Source organism: Oryctolagus cuniculus, chromosome 14, assembly GCF_964237555.1.
Source record: "Oryctolagus cuniculus chromosome 14, mOryCun1.1, whole genome shotgun sequence".
Classification (NCBI taxonomy): Eukaryota; Metazoa; Chordata; class Mammalia; order Lagomorpha; family Leporidae; genus Oryctolagus; species Oryctolagus cuniculus.
The window spans coordinates 92478173-92482911 of record NC_091445.1 but is presented as its reverse complement, the minus strand read 5'-3'; positions in this window follow the sequence as shown (position 1 = coordinate 92482911).

Sequence of the window (4739 nt, the reverse complement as noted above, 5' to 3'; positions counted from 1 at the left end):
ATAGTTGCTCAAATCTTCGCTCTCATGGGGGGAAAAAGCACTGGAAAGTCCTAATCTGCAGACTTGCATCCATACCTTCCTCTTATATGGGTGCCTGTGATTACACTGGACCCACATGGATAACCCAAGATAATCTCAAGTCAGCGTCCTGTCTTAATCACATCTGCAAGTCCGTTTTGCCGGGGGAGTTTGTACGTCAACAGGTGTCAGGAGATACAGATCCTTTGGGGAACCACTTTCTGCTCACGCTGCCTAGAGAAGCCTTAGAACACGCCCTGAGCATTGCTTATCACACGGCATTACTGCCTCCTTTTTATCAAAATACAAAGGCCGCTATTCCGTCATTCCAACAGATTTCTGCAGGGGTTCTAGGGAAGGGATTTCACACTTGCTCTTTCTTGGCCGGGTAGCCACAGACCTCGCTTTATCAGCTCTTCCTGTGTGTAGCCAGTGTCACACCCTCTATAGCAATAGTCATGTGCATGAAGTAAACGTCATGCATTTGATAGTATTGCATTCAGAATGTATTTCACAGTGCAAATGTCACCTCTATGAAACCACACTACTAAAAAATCCATTAAAGCATTTATGCCACCACATCCAGTTGTTTCATTTTTGTTTTGTCTGGTTATGAGGCAGTCCCTCAGTATTCACACTGAAATGCCTGCAAATCTAGAACTTAATTATAAATATTTACTGATAACAATATATGGATTAGACAAGCACTTGTCAGTTTTGATTTGTAAACCATTTTCAAGCAGAGTATCTATCAGCAATGCAAACTATGATTGCATTTTGGCAACCCAGAGCTGCACAGTTTGTTTCTTGTAAATCATTTTATTTTTGCCTTTTCACTTTTTTGACCAATAAATTCATTCTGTATGAGTTATAATTGTAACTAAACAGTACATGTTTAAAAATATTTATTTATTTATTTGAAAGGCAAAGTTACAAAGAGAGAGAAGGAGAAGAAGAGGAAGAAGTAGGGGAGAGGGGGAGGGAGAGGGAGAGGGAGATCTTCCACCTGCTGGTTCACTCCTCAATGGCTGCAAAGGCCAGAGCTGGGCCAGGTAGAAGCCAGGAGCCTGGAACTCTATCCGGGTCTCCAGGTGGATGACAGGAGTCCAGTACTTGGCCATCTTCTGCTGCTTTCCCAGGTGCATTATCAGGGAGCTTAATTGAAAATGGAACAGCCAGGACTGCAACCAGCACTCATACGGGATGCCAGTGATGAAGGTGGTGTCTTAATCTGCTGTACCAAAACACAGGCCCCTAACTAGTACATTTCCTCATAATTTTATTCCCTTGCAACATTTAAAGCATTTAGTCGTTCTGTGATAAATATTAAACCAACTATCTTCAAACTGAACCATTTTGCTTCCTGTTTCCTATAGTTTTAAATTTATTAAATGATCATTTCTTTTGCTCCTTTACAATAATAAAAAGAAACTCTATGTAGTAAACACTCATAGTTGTATTTGTCAGTGCATGTTTTGGCCAGGATGAGGTGTGGTGTGTGGTGTGGATGCTTTGCCAGGTGAGCAGTGCTGGGCAGTTGCCACGATGGTCCCCTTTGCCCCTTGCACATCTTGCGGGTGCATCAAAATTGTGATGATTTGTCTCTTTTTCATTTGGGGCACTCCTCCTGATGGCTAATGCAGCTCGCAGTTCTACAAGTGAGAATATGCAGTAAAGACCTTGCCAGGTGACTGTTGCTGAAGCTGATTTCCATTTGGACAGGCAAGCTTACTGTTTGCTGCAGAAGGAGCAGGTTCCCTGTGCTCAAGGTTTTCATTTTGTGTGCCCCTAGTGTGCATGCAGCCGCCACCTGGACTTCAGCTTTACCCAGTGGGATTCTGGATTCTAGGAACCAATGGTACTGTGATGATAATCCTACTGTTGCTTTTACTGTAATACAGTTCTTTGTCTCTGACCTAGGAGTCCTTTGTCTTGTGTCAGAATGTGGCAGGTGAGCTTGTTATTTTGCTGTTGTCTTGGTAAAAGTTACCTGCATGCTTTTAGGCTGTCTAGGTGAGGTCATACCCTTACCACAGATTTTTCCCAAGACCATTTCCTTACACCTTTCTTCTCTAATGAACTACCTGTCAAGCTGGCCTAACTGCAGGTCAGCCCACCGTGTTCGTATTCCTCCAGTGGTTGAAAGTGGCTTAAGAACTAAGGGGACCCTTGCTGTGGCACAGTGGACTGTGCTGCCACCTGTGAGACTGACGTGCCATATGAGCCCCTGTTTGATCCTAGCTGCTTCACTTCCCATCTGGTTCTCGGCTAATGTGTGCAGGAAAGCAGTGAAAGATGGCCCAAGGGCTTGGTCCACTGCCACCAATGTGGGAAATCTGGATGGAGTTCCAGGCTCCTGGATTCAGTCTGGCCCGGTCCTAGCCATTGAGGCCATTTGGAGAGTAAACCAATGGACTGAAGATTTCTTTCTCTGTAAGTCTGCCTTTCAAATAAATAAATAAAATAGAAGCGGGACCGGTGCTGTGGAGTAGCAGGTACCAGCATCCCATTTGGGCTCCAGTTTGAGTCCTGGCTGCTCCACTTCTGATCTAGCTCCCTGCTAATGCTCCTTGGAGAGCAGTGGAAGATGACTCAAGTTCTTGGGCCCCTGAACCCACATGGGAGACCTTGAAGAAACTCCTAGCTCCTGGCTCTTGGCTTCAGATCAACCCAGCTCCGGCCATTGCAGCCATTTGGGGAGTGAACCAGTGGATGGAAGATATCTCTCTCTCCCTCCCTCTATCCCTCTCTCTCTCTCCCACTCTCTCTCTCTCTCCTTTTCTGTAACTGTGTTTTAAATAAATAAATAAATAAATAAATAAAATATAAGAGGGGCTAGTGCCGTGGTGTAGTGGGTAAAGCTGCTGCCTGCGATGCCAGCATCCCATATGGGTGCTGGTTTGAGACCCGGCTGCTCCACTTCTTGATCCAGCTCCCTAGTAATGCGTCTGGGAAAGCAGTTCGGAAGGTGGCCCAAGTCCTTGGGTCCCTGCACCTATGTGGGAGAAGAAACTCCTGGCTCGTGACTTTGGATCAGCCCAGCTCTGGCTGTTGTAGCCATCTGGGGAGTGAAACAATGGATGGAATATCTTCCCCCCACCCCTCTCCTTTTCTGTAACTCTTTCAAATAATTAAATAAATCTGCAAAAAAAATAAAATAGAAGAGATAATAACTAGGAATGTCTTAATGGGGTTCAAGAGCAGCCCCCTTACCCGGTCCCTCTCACCTAAAAAGGAAAGGAGGGTCCTGGCCTCAGGTGTGGGCTTTGTAACTGGAAGGGGATGTGCCCCCGCAGCCACTTGCATCTTGCTTCTTAGATTGAGCAGCTGTAGACAGCACAGGCTTTTTTTTGTTTTATTTTTTTAAGGTTGATTTATTTATTTGAAAGGCAGAGTGACAGAGAGTAGGGAGAGGAGATGTGAGATACAGAGATCTTCCATCTGCTGGTTCACTTCCTGAATGGCTACAATGGCTGGGTCTGGGCCAGAGCAAAGCCAAATCCTAAAACCCCATCTGAATCTCCCACATGGTTGGCAGGGGCCCAAGTACTTGTGTCATCATCTGCTGCCTTCCCAGGTACATTAACAGGGAGCTGGATAGGAAGTGGAGCAACCAGAATTCAAACTAGTTCTCCAGTATGAATGCTGGCCTCACAAGGAGGGGCTTAACCTGCTGTGCCAGAATACCGACCCCCAAACAGGTGGGTTTTGCTAGGGTCCCATGATTAGCAAGCAGCAGAACTAGGTTTTGTCATGTGCTGGTCGTGATGCTAACGGCCACTGAAGACAATGCGAAGTGGTAAGCAGTCCTTACAAATGCCAGGACAGGCCCCAGGCCCAGTTTCTCTGAGAAGCCAGGACCTGGGGAGGCCTGGAGGAGAGGCAGCTGCTTGGTAGGGAGGGTGTGGAGTACATGGCCCAGATGGGGCAGTGACGCACTGTGATCGGATGATGCAGAACGGAGGGTTCCAGAGAGAGAGGGGGAAGAACTGAAGACGAGGCCACAGTGAAGCCAGTTTGTCGGGGCTGGCATGTTCGTGTCCCCCCTGGATTCACACGTTGAATAGCTCCCACAGTGAGGGCGTTGGGAGGCCGGGCCTTTGGGAAATGACTAGGTCACAAGGGTGGCGCCCTCAAGAGGCAGATCAGTGCTCTGGAGAAGGCGAGCTCCCAAGCTGGCTCCCTGCCTTTGCGCCAGAACCCGGCCATCCTGCGCTGACTCCCAGCCTCCACGTCTGTGAGGAGCCCGTGTCTGCTGTTGATGGTGCTGCAGTCTGCGTTTCTTACAGCAGCCTGAGCCAACAAGGACACCACTCGGACAGGAAGTTGAGCGCTGACTGAGCGGATGAAGAGTTGAGGGGAGAAAGAAAGAACAGGATGAGATGAAAAGAAAGGAGTGGGCATTTGGCCCAGCAGCTGATGCTGATTAGAGGCCCGGGTCCCATATCAGAGTATCTCTGTTAAATACCCAGCTCTAGCTCTGACTCCAGGTTCCCGCTAATGCAGACCCTGGGCGGGGGGCAGTGGGGGTGGCCCAAGTACTTGGGTCCCTGACACCCATGTGGGAGAGCTGCATTGAATTCCTATCCTGACTTGGGCCCAGCCCAGGCCAGCCCTGCTCATTACAGGCATTTTGGGAGTGAATCAGCAAATGGAACTCTCTCTGTCTACCTGTCTGTGCCTCTTGAATAAAAATATAAACATTTTTTAAAATGAAGACA